Raw genomic sequence first — 15,589 nt, 5'->3', positions numbered from 1 at the left:
TTTCAAGCTCAGCCAGAAGATCGCCATGTGCATTTACATAAGCGCCAGCTTCCCTTTTCACGGCCTCCTCTTCTTTCGCTCTGATCTCCTTAGTGAGGCGAGCGACATCGGTAGTTTGGCAGGCCCGAGCTTCTTCTAGTTCACGCTCCAGTTCGGCTATCTTGTCCTCATAAGATTTTGTTAGACCTTCAATCTCGATGATATAGTCTTGAGCGGACGAAAGTTGGGCTCGGGCGGAAGCAATGTCTTGGACTGCCTTCAGAATTTCCTGCCTCAGGAGATGAGCCTTTTCCTTGATTATGTGTTGGTTCATCAGGCTCTCTACGCTCAAGCTCATCGTCTGAGCCAAGAGATTATCAAGGCTATCCGGGGTCAGCCTGTTCCGGTCATCCTGGAGGCATATGGTGGCACCCAGAACTTTGTCCAAGCCCAGATTTGTAATGGCCCGGCCCACTAGTGATATTATCCGCTCTGGGCCGAAGCCCTCACGGTTTTAAAACGCGTCGCTAGGGGTTACGAACCACCAACTTATAAACCAACATCTCTCCCGTGTTTTGTCGATGTGGGATTTGCCTAGGGTGTTATAATCCACCCCCCTTTCGGGACTCAGCGTCCTCACTGAGGTTTGCCCCACCATCGCTCAAGGTTGAAAGCGGAGCGGCTCTGATACCACAAATGTAATGGCCCGACCTACTAGTGATATTGTCCGCTCTAGGTCGAAGCCCTCATGGTTTTAAAATGCGTCGCTAGGGGTTATGAATCACTAACTTATAAACCCAGCATCTCTCCCATATTTTGTTGATGTGGGATTTGCCTAGGGTGTTACAGGATTCCCCCGAACTGAGCAGTTCTTCTAGAGAGAATGAATGAGGACCTAGGCGCCACGAGAAAGGGTCCTTACAGCATGTTGAGAAGATCCTCTTTAACATCCTCCCGGTAGTAACTCCGTACATTCTATTGTTCCGGTGACCGGTGTCGGTCCGGACAGCTAGAACGTCCGAAAAAATATTTAAACTAAAGTCAGGAACCATAATTAACTCAAATATTAATAAGAAAAAAATAGTAAAAATTTTAGAAATAAAATACAACCAAGTCAAATGAGCCGGTGCCCAAGCGATGGGTAACCGGAGGGAAGTTGCGGTTCTCGCAACGAGGAGCCCTAGACCCAAGGAAAAATTCATAAAATAATTTTTGGGACTTCAGAGAAGGGTCATTGAGGTTCCTATGGCATTAGAATGCCAAGAAAATATTTAGAAAAATTTTTCAATCGGTACAGACAATTTTGACCCGTTAAGCCAAACGGAGGGCATTTTGGTCATTTCGCCTTCAGAGACGATTTTTGGCCGACTTGTCCAGTTGAGTAAATAATTATTATGACATAAAATATGAATTAATATTGATGAAAAATTAATTGAAAGTTAGTAGAAAAGAAAAGAAAAGAAAATGCAATAAAATGCCAAATATGACATATTGTGATGTCATTTAAAAAGCTTCCTCCAATCACAATTAAACAACCCTTTAATTAACTAATAAAAGAGACCAAAGGAGACCAAAAATTCTGGTCATCTTCTTCTTCTTCTTCAGCCAAAACGTGACCTCCCCTTTTCCATAACCCTCCATGAAAGTTTCCTTTAATTTCTTCCATTTCCCATGAAATTCCACTACTAAACCCTAAGTCACCTTCACTAAAACTTGTCCCCACATCACAAGGCAACTCTAGGCAGCCACAAAGAGGAGAAATTCTAGAGTTTTCACAAGCTCAATAAGTTGAGCAAAGAGGTTAGTGCTTAATTATGCATGTATATCTCTTGTTCCATGTTAAGGACTTAAAAATGAGTAAGAAATTGTGGATTAAATGAATGAAACTTATGGGTATATATGCCATGGATTTAGGCTGCCCTATTGAAGGAATAGAAATGGAGTGTTCTGATGGACTTGAGATGGATTAGAGGTTATGTTTAAACCATCTATGCATGTGGTTAGTGAATGGGTTAGTAATTAAGGTGTGTTGTGAAAACCTATAATGGGAACTAGGGTTTTAAGGGTGAAAATTGGATTTGGCATTTGAATTGATTAATGGACATTCTAGTGGTCAATTAGTGACCATTTAAGGCAAGTTAATCATAATTTGAAGTGAGTTAATGCATGGCAAAGTGAATGTGTAGGCTGCCTAGGGACAGCAGCAGAGTGACTGAAATTGCAGTCCACTTAGACAGCCATAACTTTGGCTGTGTAGATCCAATTGGTGTTTGGCCAATTGGACATGAAACTAGGCTTATAATGGCACATTTTTGCTGAAGAAACCATGCCCAAAAGACCAAAGCAAGTGGACCAAAAGTTGGCCCCAATCCGGATACCCTGTAACAGCACCTGCAGAAATGACCAAATGAACAGTAACTGTTCATTTGGCCATAACTCACTGTAGATAAGGTCAATTGACTTGAAATTTTTACAGCAACAAGTTAAGACATAGACAAACAATTTTCATGAAGAAACCTACCCCAAATTATGACCATAACCTAACCCAAATGGCAGTGGCAGTCACTGTTCATGTTACTGTAGATATGGTAATTTCTGCAGAATGGAAATCCGACCAGTTGTGGTTTTTAGACCATATCTGGAGTTACAAAACTCCAAATGGAGTGATTCAAAAAAGGAAATTCAACTAGACAAAATAAGGAACAACTTTCATGTTTGCCATTTCTTCAAATTCCCACTGCAACAGTGCCCAATGGAACAGTAAAATTAGGCTTCAAAAATTGAAAATTCTGCCCTCTTGGTTTTAAGTTTAGAAATGGTATGGGTGCTCAATTCCAACAAGTTTTAAATGCAAAATGTGGTATCTTTGAGAACTTAGGTTCAATAAATTTATTGTGTATGAAAAAGTCAACATTTTGGTTGATTAGTAAGGTGAATAGTAAACAAAATGACACATATTACATAAGTAATACAGCTTGAAATATAAAATGTAATTAACACAAATGGATTGTTTAGAGTATAAATGAGATAAAGTTATCATTAGGATTTACGTCTTTGTTTCAAATAGGATTATAATACCTTGTACAAAAAATGGTACATGAGAGGTAATAATGTGAATACTAATTCATATAAATATTGTAACGATTAGATGAATCACATGGATGTGTAAATGGGTTAATTGCTCTCATCATGAGAGAAATGGAAATATTTCGATGTACAAATGGTACATGAAAATCAATTGATGTAAATTGCAATTAACGTGAATGGTATGATGAATGCATAAATTATATAAAAATGAGATTTGAAGATTTATGCTTCTACTATAAATAAAATTAAAATACTATGAACGATAATTGGAACATAAAATGAAATAATAAAACTTATGAACATTTAATGATATTATGTGCCCTTGTATTGCCTAGACATGTGTGTCGGATTGGATAGTTTGGCATGCCAATAGGGTATTGCTTTAGCAGTACTGTGAAAGGAAAGGCTTTATGCCTGTATTCATGGCTTTATGCCCGTATTCATGGCTTTTATGCCAGTATTCATGGCTTTTATGCCCGATTATGTGATATCATGGCTTTTTAGCCATACTGACTACATACATGGTTGACGTTCTGCGTCCCATGGTATGACGGCCCGAGACACCGCGGTGTCCAGTGCCAACGACCCGTTATCCAGTCCAATCGTCCAGTATAGGTTACCTGGGCATGGAAAAGTATAACTGTGAACTGATTATTAAAGAAAATACGAAAATTAAGTATCAGGAATGATTACAAAAATACAAAGAAGCTCAAGATCATGAAAAAAAAAATAATTAACGAAATGCATGAAGAAGTTAATATCATAAAACATGATTAGCTCTCGACTAAACAATAAGTTAGTAATTACTCATTTCTCATGAACACAATAGCAAGGAAATTATTATTTTTATTTGCATATTATATTTTCTTGTATTATTGGCACCACTAAGCTTTATGCTTAACGCGTCGCTTTTGCAACGCGTAGGTACTGAAGATTTTGACAGAGGGCCCAGTAGACCACAGATTCGGTAAGGCAGTTCACAGTTCTGCATAGTGTCCGTGTCACCTCACCTTCCACAGTGCATTGGTAGGACACTAGATTTCATTTTGATATTTTGTAACTAATTTCTATTTTCTCATATGTATTTGAACTTATGTAATGAATTTTGATATTCATGTAAATAATGAAAATTGTATTTGTGAATGGAAGAGTGAATGTCTATTTATGACTTGTACATGATTAATAAATGAGATGAATGATTGAGAAACGAATGGTTGAAAAATATTGAGATTTTGATATTGGAGTTTGTGAATGGATGAATATGATTATTAGAAGTGTTTTTCACAGGTTCCGAAGAACTGTTTTCTCCATTTTTAGCCGGTACTCCACCGGTTTTCTTTAAAATTTTCGGAACCTCAAATAAATTACAATTTCAATAAATGAATTACATTTCACAAGTTATATTCAAAACTACGATAAAAATGAATTAAGATAAAATAGAGTGCTCCGGCACACTAAGTGGCATGACTTGCTCGGCTACACTGTAGTCGGGTAAGGGGTGTCACATCCTCCCTCAGCACTTGAAGAAACAGGCGGAGGTGGTTGTTCTTCCTATCGAGGAGGGGAAGGAGGATGGGACGAAGAGCCCGGCACTTCTTGGCTTCTGGGATGCCGCGGCGATCTTCATTTCTCGTACTTTTCGAGAGACCTCTCTTTTTCACTTGCGGCTCTCCTTTGCGCCCTTGCCTCCAGCCATTCCTACATGAAAAAATAGTTTGTGAGATCACCTAAGTCAGGAGGCTAAAGATTTAGGTTATACCGATCCTAGGTCCGAGGTCAAAGAGCTGCAGTTCATAATCCTCATTGGCGATCATCTACATTAGCCACCACCTCAGTTCGGCCAAACGGCGAATAAGCATGAATACTTGTAAGTGGCCACCTAATCCTTCAATTCCTTTACCATGGCGCCCTCGTCCCTATTTAGGGCGATCTTCTTTGGAACTAATGGGACCAGGTACTGCCAATTGCACGGAAACCCCTCGAAGCCGTTCGAAATCTTGCTCCTCAACATAAAGAAGCAGTTCTTCTAATTCTTTAGTGAAGAAGAAAGGTCGGTAAAAATCCCACAGTGCGGCTTGGCTTGAAAGAACCAGTACTCATCGTCCTTTCGATGAGTGAGCCTATGCAACTCAGTAAAAACCTTCGCTGTAGGCTCGAGCTTCTTGGCTAGGCATAAGCCTCTAAATGCAACCAGAATCTGCCATGAGTTCAGATTCACTTGGGCTATACATACATGGTGGAACTTCAGAACGGCCTTAAAGAAGTTGTCAAGGGGGAATCGAAGCCCGGCTTTTAACTTCTCTTCATACACCATGATCGCGTTATTCTCTTCAAAGAAGTGATCGGCTCGGAGATCGCCGTGGCATCTGATAAGCTCGTAAGAGTCAATTCGAAGGTTGTACTCTTGACTAATGGACTGCAGATCGATTTCCTGGAGGACCGACGACAACTCATCCACGGGAATATTTTCTCTTCCGGAGGAAGATGTCTGTCTTGATTGGGCTGCTCGACCGTGGGCTGAAGTAGAGGTTATAGGAGGTTCAGGTCGCCCACTCAGCCTGACCACCTCAACTTTGTCCGATGTCCATGAGATATGGACGGAGGGTGGGCTCGCAGCTCTCTGACCCTCGGCGCCTCTCATTTTCAGGGGAAACAAAAGAAATTAACCAAGAAGATAATTAAAATCCTCACCAGAATGTGATCAGTGCCGAAAAACTTGAGAAAACGAGAGAAAACGCTGGGATTGCTAAGAGGGGTTCTAAAAATGACATAAGGAAATGACTAACTCACTTCACCCCTATTTATACCCATCTGGGCATTAAATGATCGCGAAGTCCCAAGCGATGCATCGGTTAGTGAAATCGAGTTGCTTCCTTGACACGTCGCAAGAAGGTTATAGAAACATAAAAAAAAAATAAAAATAAAAAAATCAAATAAATGAGATCGGCTAAATGGAATAAATTTTCAGACTCAAGGATCGGCAGATAGCGACCAGATCGGATGCACTTGTCAGAGATCGGAAAATAAATAATGATAATAAAAAAAAGCATTTAAATAAAATTTCATTTCATTTTCAAAAGATCAGATTACATCAGTTGGGTGATCTTAAAAGATCGGATTACATTATTGGGGCGATCTCAAAAGATCGGATTACATCATTTGGGTGATCTCTAAAGATCGGCACTACATCTTGCCTAGTAGTAGCCTATGTTTTGGCCTAGTCTTGTGGCTAAATCAAAAGATGTGTTTGATCATAAAGCCAGCCACAAATGTTAGATAGATGTGCAGCTCAGATAGGGTGACTATGACTCTCATGATATTGAGAGGAGTCATCACCGATGTCATCGACCAAAACCGAGCTGCAGTCAGGATGCCCGATGTGGTTGGGAGCCAAATGAACTTCAAGAGGCGGTCATCGACATTAAGATTGAAATTAGAAGTCCTCTTGCTCGAGATCGGTCCACTGATTATACCGGTAGACCGATTCGAGATCGGCACAATCATCACTTTCGATCTTGATCGGTAAATTAGTCTAGTTCCCTCACTGTCATTAGATGTTGTCCTCATGGTTCTCCGATCACCGGGATCATAAATTTTCAGGCGAAGGGTGAAGAAAACAGTCGAAAAAAGATCAAAAGTAGTCACCATAATCAAAACTATTACCGGAGAAGCTAGAATTGGAGAAATGGAGAAACTGAAGGAAGAGAAGTGAAGTATGAAGGGGATTTCTCGTTGGCATATATATAGGGCTTAAGCATTTATTGCATGAAAAAACCAAATCGTATGCATCGATAACTGAAGAATTAATTGCTTTGACCAAGGTAGGTCAGATAACAAGAAAAATCTAGAATGGGAGAGATCGGGAAGCAATGGGGGACCCGATATGAGAAAGATCGGAAAAGAAGAATGTCATAATAGAGAGATTGGAAGAAATAGAGATCGGAAAGCATGAAGGGATTAAAATAACTTTCAATCAACTCTCTTCATAATCAGAGCCGAGTTAGTTAAAGCGTTGTAGGCGTAATCAAATCTTCACCGCACGCCTCATTTGCAGAATCGCCCACCTTGCTGACAGACGCCAAAACAGTTATGGTAGTCCTGTACACCTTAATCTCCACTGTTGATCACAATTATAAGGATGGACCCAGAGCCCTTGGATCAAAAAGCAGATGACAGGATTAGCTCTTTTTATTCCCAGCCTACAGATCCAACTTGTAAGGCAAGACCCTGGGCCGTTGGATTAAGAGAAGAAAGGACAGATATTCTGAATAGAATCCCAACCCTCCATTTTGATTTTCTTTAATTCTCAGACATTGGATTACATCCTTTTGAATTTAAACCCTCCGTCTCCCCTGATGAGATCCTGATCCTTCATAAGGAGTACCCGTTCCCTATAAATACCTGCATGCAATACTGTAGAAGGGACGAACAAAAAAGGTGGTGATGATTATAGTGGAAAGGCTCTGAAATTTGATTCAGTCTTACTACTTTGCCATTCTAAGCTTTCATAGAATCAAGAAACTTCAGAAACCAGTTTTCTTAAGTATCTACATTGAAGGAGTTTTAGACCCTGAAATTCTTCATTTTCAGTATCGGTTCATTACTCTACGAGACCATTTTTTTTGTTCAGTTTCGTCTTCATCGCCCTAACGTCAGCATATTATTCTCCAAGCTTGACTTCATTCCGACCCAGTGACCGTCGCTTCGGCTCAACTGCATTCTGACCTAGTTCTCGTTACTTCGAAGTAAGCGTTAGTCCTTTGACCATCAGCTTTCAACTCTATAATATTTGTGGTTCCAGAGTTAATTCAATGGCCTCAACCTCCCACAGGTAAGTGTCTAAACTGTCATTTTGCTGAATGCTCGTGTTTTATTTTATCTGTTCTTGTTCTTGAAAACTCTATTATGTTCAGTTGCACTAAAATCCCAACGTAGATTATTCAGGCCGATAGTTATTTCCTGAGTCTATTTCTTTTATTCATTCGTAAGCTTTATTTATTTCTTCTTAGTTTTCATTTCTTTCGAAAATAGATGTTTTGGTTGTGGGCAAATTGTAGGTAACTTAAAAAAATATTGGTAGAAGTATCTTAATGTGAAAGTTTTCGAACAAATAAAAATAACAAAAGGCTGAATAGTAGATCAGAGGTATAAGTTATGAGGTCAAGCTATGAAACGAGCCCAGAAGATAACATAATATAGCGGGAATCAAGATGAGATCGGGTCCCGGACTAGTAAAGAAAAGAGATCGGATATCGCCAGTCTAAGAGCTCTGATAAGCCGATCACATAGGAGATCGGCGAGAAGTTCGGTCTTGTACCCACCCTCTAGTTATAAGGCATCAGTGGGTTAAGAGAAGCTTTGCGCGGGTTTCTGGCGCCTTCAGGCGCTAGAATCCTTAGTTCAAGGTCCTTACAACATGCGATCCTAACAAACACTCTAAGAGATCAGGGGAGAGTTCTTACCTGATTCTCATTTAAATAAAACATGGAGATCGGAGGAGAGTTCTTATCCGAGATCCTCCACTTAAAAAAAAAAAAAAAAAACTCTAAACCAACTACTTTAAGAGATCGGGGGAGAGTTCTTACCTGATTCTCATTTAAATAAAACATGGAGATCGGAGGAGAGTTCTTATCCGAGATCCTCCACTTAAAAAAAAAACTCTAAACCAAATACTTTAAGAGATCGGGGGAGAGTTCTTACCTGATTCTCATTCAAAATTTAAATAAAACACGGAGATAGGAGGAGAGTTCTTATCCGAGATCTTCCACTTAAAACACTTTAAACTGAATACTTTAAGAGAGCGGGGTAGAGTTGTCATGACCCAACCTATGGGCCGGATCGGCACTAGTACCTGGGCCAGCCTAAAGCCCCCGAGGCCCGTAGTAAGCCTAACTATTCCTCAACCCATGACTAGGCCCACAATTTAGGCCCAATATGCATATAAAATAATTTAAATTAAACTGTTATGATTTTATTTCGGGCCAACTTAGCCCAGTAATTATCAGAAACTAAAATTAGGGGAGCCCAGCTCAATCCTCTTACATCATTTACAAACTATTTAAAACTCATAAAATTTTTTCATTTATTAATATAAAAACTTAAATTCATACAGTCCCTGATAGGATTAATGCTACTACTAGTACATGCGGAGTTCTAAATTACAATTTAGATAATAATAATACGGTTAAGTAATTTTCTCCATAACCTGCGAGGAAAGGAATAGGTTATTCTGAAAAAGGTTTTCTCCTATAGCCTAGAAAAATATGGTGAACAGGAGTGAGCGTTCGACTTAGAGAGTAAAATATCAATTTTAACCATAATCTCTATAGCTATCTAAAACTAATGCACCCTATAGAGTGAAATGCAACATCGTCAATATTTTCATATCATAACAGCAAAAAGGTAATCTAGAGCACTCACACACCCGATAAGGTCAAACAATACATATATGGGAGCTGATCCCTTATACAGCCCTCTTAATCCAACCTGTGCCAGCGAAGAACTCAAGCTGGACTTTCGCTTAATAAATCAAATCAGGGTCCCAGCGAAGAACTCAAGCCGTGTCTACCCCGAAGGACCGAGTCCTAGCGAAGATCTCAAGCCGTGTCTACCCGTCTTATCCATAACCAACACCATACCACACGCACGCCAACTCACGCACACTGCTCCAAATTACCACAACAACATCCATGGTACTTTAACAGTTGTGAATGCAACAAAAAACGTGCCTAGAGTTTAACTACATAGATACATATTTATAAGTGATGCATGGGCATGCTTGAACGTATAATAATATCGAAATTACAATTAAAAATAATATTTTACTCACAGTACACCGAGGACTATTGTGACTGCTGGATGGAGAAAAATAGCTGACATCGATCACCTAATAATTAAATTATAAATTTATTAGTACTAAGTCAAAATAAAACTCTAAAGAGGCAACAGACAGCCTAATTCATACTGAAAATCTGGCAGAGTTTCCCCTATACCTGGGACCTACCCAACCTGAAAAAGGTTTCAAAATACACTTCTATATCTGCCAATCACACAATCACAACTCAATTACATCACAAGGCCCCTCCTGGGCCCACCCAAACAGTCAACAACCACAATTCAAAAAATTATAATTTAGCCCTATAACTAGCCCTTTTTGCAAAAGCTATCCAAACGAGCTCTAAAAATTCTAAAATTTTGTCTCGCGGTCCTTAATAATATTATAAGGCTATTTCAAAAGGAATTATAATTTTCTGATCATCGACGAATATTTTATGAATTTTGTTCTAAATCGATATTAGCCGAAAATGAGTAACTTGGAGTTCAGGTTTACCTATGCCAATTCTGACACCTGGAATGCGTCCAGAATGCCTAAAAATGCTAGGATTATCTATAATATTGACCACTTTCTGAGACGGGCTGTCGGGCAGCCGGATCTGGCTGAAAATACAGTCCCGACGCCGGTGGGCTATTCTCGATCCGATTGCACCTAAATTAGTCCAAATTATGTTAATAATTATTATAAAATTATTTTTAAATTTTGAAAATCGAAAAAGTTTGAAAATCTCATCAAACGATCTGGACCGTCCGATTATTACCTTTTTCAAATGGTGTCCGATAGGAGCGGGACCAATCCTATCTCGAAGATCTCATCGTCCGAAGTCCATTGGTGGCCTCGGATATTCGATCCGACGGTCGGATCACCGGAAAAGTGGTCAGAAAGCTACTGCTGTCACTTTCTCTCTCCTCTTTCTCTCTCTTCGAGACTAGCCGAAAACCTCCAAGGAATGGAGCACCGCCAATAGGGATAGGAAGCCCATGGTCCCAGGTGTCGAGCACCACCCTCACTTGGCCAGAACGCCACCAGGAACCGCCAAAATCACGCCTGGAAGGACGCGGCTGCCGCGGGCGTTGGGGGCCTCCTCTCGCCGCCGTTCGCTGTCCAGAGGGTTGCCGGTGCCGCTGGGGACCGCTGGGAGCTTGCCGAACCTCTGCCGACCGTCGCCCGCCACTGGGTCGGCCGGAGACGCAGTGAACGGAGAGGGAGAGGGAGAGAGACGGGAGGGAGGGGCTTGCTGCGTTTTTCAATTCTTGGGTTTTTTTTTTACTTTTTTTATCTTTTAATTACATTATTAGTCCCTCAACTTTTTAGGGGTTTATAATTAGGTCCAAAATAAATTTTATTAAGTTAAAATTTGATAAAATTCTAGTAATAATAAAAATAAATATAGTCTAGTAAAATTTAATTATTTTATTCTCGTTTACTAAATTAACTTTAATTAATTTAATTATTATTACTTTATTTATTATTATTATCTTCCTTTATTTTAAAATCAATTCAAATAAATCCTATGATATTAATAACATAATATTTCCTTTTTATTTATTTAAAATTTAAAAATTTTTGGGGTTGTTACAAGAGTTCTTACCCGATTCTCAGCTAAAACCTTAATAAAATATGTGGAAATCGGAGGAGAGTTCTTATCGAAATCTCCTACTTAAAACTTTTAATAAAACATATCTAGAGATCGAGAGAAGCTTCTCACCTGAGCTCTCTTAACAAAAACCCAAATTAAAATAACACAATACACAAGATAACTCTACACAGCACCTATTCACTAAAGGGTTATCTCATGAACTTGTGTTCTTGGGGCAACCTAAAATAAGTGAAATATCAAGTATTCCTTCATTTTGCACGAAGGATTAACATCATCACTATCCCAACCCTCTAATTATCTTTTTTAATTCAAAAAAGGGCATAATGTTAAATCTACTTACCCTCGTTGAGGGATGAGGTGGGGTGCCTAACACCTTCCCCACCCGTATACGGACCCCGAACCTAGAATCTCTATTTTCGAAGTGGTTGCTTTTTAATTTACCTTCACAAATGGTTTTCTTTAATTTCCCTCAAAATTAAAGTGGTGAATCCTCACTTTTCCCACTTCAGTAAAGAGTCTCGTCCAGGAGACCGCAAATTACCTTGCGACAGCCCTCTTAATCCCCTATACAGCCCTCTTAATCCAACCTCTGCCAACGAAGATCTCAAGCCAGACTTTCGCTTAATAAACCAAATACGGGGTCCTAGCGAAGAACTCAAGCCGTGTCCACCCTGAAGGACTGGGTCCTAGTGAAGATCTCAAGCTGTGTCTACCTGTCCTATCCATATCCAACACCATACCACACGCATACCAACGCACGCACACTGCTTCAAATTACCACAAACAACATCCATGGCACTTTAACAGTTGTGAATGCAATATAAAATGTGCCTAGAGTTTAACTACATAGATACATATTTATAAGTGATGCATGGGCATGCTTGAACATATAATAATATCGAAATTACAATTAAAATTAATATTTTACTCACAGACTCAATCGAAGTCACTGTGGCGGCTGGGCGAAGGAGAAAGGCTGTCCCGGCTCACCTGACAATTTTATTATAATTATTTAATACATTTGACTCAATACAAATTAAGAAAAAGACCAAAGATGTCCTAAGTCATACCGAAAATCTGGCAGAGTCTCCCCTATGCCTAGGACCTACCCAACCTGCAAAAGGGCTTAAAACACACGTCTATATACATAAAATAATAAATTTAAAAATTAGGAGTGTTACATTCTTCCCCCCTTATAAAAAATTTGTTCTCGAATTTTACACAAGGCATAATAAAGTACAGAATTACACATTGAATAGATAAGGATACTTGCTACGCATGTCCCGCTCTGACTCCTAGGTGCACTCTTCCACCGACTGGCTCCTCCACAAAACCTTAACCATAGGGATCTGTTTTGATCTTAGCTGCCTCACTTGGTAGTCCACTATAGCTACAGGTTGCTCCTCAAACGTCAGGTTTTCTTTCAACTCTACTACATCCGGCTGTAGCACATGAGAAGGATCAGGTATGTATTTCCTGAGCATAGAGATGTGGAATACAGGATGAACATGAGAAAGGTTGGGTGGTAACTCCAACCGGTAGGCAACTGCTCTAACTTTATCAGTAACCTCAAAAGGTCCAATATACCGAGGTGCCAACTTGCCCTTCTTCCCAAATCTCATGACTCCTTTCATTGGAGAAACCTTCAGGAATACGTAATCGCCTACTGCAAACTTTACATCTCTCTATCTAGGATATGCATAACTCTTCTGCCTACTGAAACTTGTTTTCAATCGTTCCCTGATTAAAGGAACTATATCTGAAGTGTACTACACTAGGTCTACATTATGCACCTTCGATTCCCCCATTTTCGTCCAACACAGAGGAGACCTACACTTTCTGCCATATAGTGCCTCATAGGGTGCCATCCCTATGCTAGAATGATAACTATTATTGTAAGCAAACTCCACCAAGGGTAGCTGATCATCGAATTGACCTCCAAAATTCAAAACACACATGCGAAGCATGTCTTCCAATGTTTGGATTGTCCTTTCGGACTGCCCATCCATCTGAGAGTGGAAAGCAGTACTAAAGTTCAACTGTGTGCCAAGTGCCTCCTGCAACTTCCTCCAAAATCAAGAAGTGAACTGGGGCCCTCTGTCAGATATTATAGAAGTAGGAACTCCATGTAATCTAACTATTTCTTGAATATAGAGTCGGACATACTGTGCAACAGAATATGTGGTCTTCACAGGTAAGAAATGAGCTAATTTAGTCAGACGGTCTACAATTACCCATATCGAATCATATTCCCGCGTGATACGAGGCAACCCCGTCACTAAATCTATAGTAATCATTTCCCACTTTCATTCTGGGATAGGGAGCTCTTGCAGCTTCTCTGACGGCCTCTGGTGTTCAAACTTCATCTTCTGACAAGTCAAGCACTTGGACACAAAGTCTGTTATGCCTCTCTTCATGCCATTCCACTAATAGCTATCTTTCACATCATGGTACATCTTAGTGGAGCCTGGGTGGACCTTATATAATGTATAGTGTGCTTCTCGCATGATTTCATTTCTGAGATTGTCGACACCATATTTTGGCCGATCCCCAGAATCAATAAACTTCGAAACCGATCCCTAGCACTAAGTCTCTCCTTGGCGCTAATCACAGTTCCGATCTCTCTTCACAGAGAGTTGAGTCAATGTTAAGCTCTCGTGTCCGTTAAAGCCTTACCGGTCTCTCAAATCATTCACCGATCTCTCAAGCCAATTGTCAAATATCCTGACCAGTTAACTATATTCTCGATTTCTCTTGTCAGACGAAATTGAACTAACACTAGAGCCTTGCTGCCAGTATTCATGGTCGACCTCCCTTTTAAAAGTTTAGAAATAGCCAAGCCAAGGTTCTAATCCGGTTTAATGAAGATCCCGATCTTAGATGTTCAAGCCAAAACTTTCAATTAAGTTCCGTTTGACAATCTCATGCATGTTGAATTTTTCGATCTCTCACACTTAGGATAATAATAGTTTTCAGTTGTTTCAATATACTCAGACAATCAAGTGTTTAGAAATTTTCCGATCACAACCATTCATCAAACAAAAAGGCATTTTTCATTTCATTGCAAAATTAGTACAAGTTATTCGGCTGGGGGATCACCCCCAGCCTGATCTACATTTTGCTCATCCTCTCCTTCCTCTTCACTATCCTCACCCTCGCCCCCGGGAGCCAGGTCGGCCATCCAAGAGAAGTCCTCTTCTGGGTAACGCTTCTGGAGTTCGGCCAAGAGGTCCTTGTGAGCATTCACATAGGCACCAGCTATCCCTGTCACCATTTCTTCGTCTTTCGCCTTAAGCTCCTCGATAAGTTGGGCGACCTGAGAAGCTTCGTTGGCCCGGAGCGCCTCGACTTCCCTGAGAGCACGATCCCTTTCAGACAGGACATGATTCTGTTCGGCCACTCTGTCTTTATAGAACCTCACCCGCCCCTCAACTTGAGATATGTAATCCTGAGCAGATGTGAGTTGGGATCGGAGGGAAGCCATTTCCTGATTCTTCTTCTCGATCTCCTTGCCCAGGCGATGAGCCTTTTCCCGAACTATGGTCTGGTTCACCAGGCACTCCACGTTCAGGCTCATGGAGCGAGTCAAGATATCGTCAAGGCTGTCCGGGGATAGCCTGTCCCGATCCTCCCGAAGGCAGATGGAAGACCCCAAGACTTTGGCAAAACCGGGGTTCTCCCGAACAGTCCGGTTATTCTTCAGGGACTCCATCAACGTTTGAGCGCCACGAGAAGAGGATCTCACAGAAGATTGAGAAGGACCCCTTTCTGTGCTTGGAGCAACTGGAGGGGGTGGAGCCGGCTCTTCCTGTTGAGGAGGAGATCGGACAGCTTCAGTGATCGGCGGACCCGAAGGTCGGGACGGGCCTCCTTGCGTCTCCCCTGGTTCACGGCCAGGAGTTCGAAGCTTTTCCGAACGCTTCATCTCCTTTACTTTCCGGGAGATCTCCTTTTCTTTCTTCCGCTTCCTAGAACCCTCATCACCCGCCATACCTGCACAAAGAAGAGGTCAGTGAGATCGCTAAGGTCCTGAGATCTGAGATGTAGAAAATACCAGTGCCGAGGTCAGAGAGCGGAAGTTCGCGATC

Source organism: Hevea brasiliensis, chromosome 1 (assembly GCF_030052815.1).
Source record: "Hevea brasiliensis isolate MT/VB/25A 57/8 chromosome 1, ASM3005281v1, whole genome shotgun sequence".
In the NCBI taxonomy this organism is placed as follows: Eukaryota; Viridiplantae; Streptophyta; class Magnoliopsida; order Malpighiales; family Euphorbiaceae; genus Hevea; species Hevea brasiliensis.
This window is presented reverse-complemented; position numbering follows the sequence as displayed.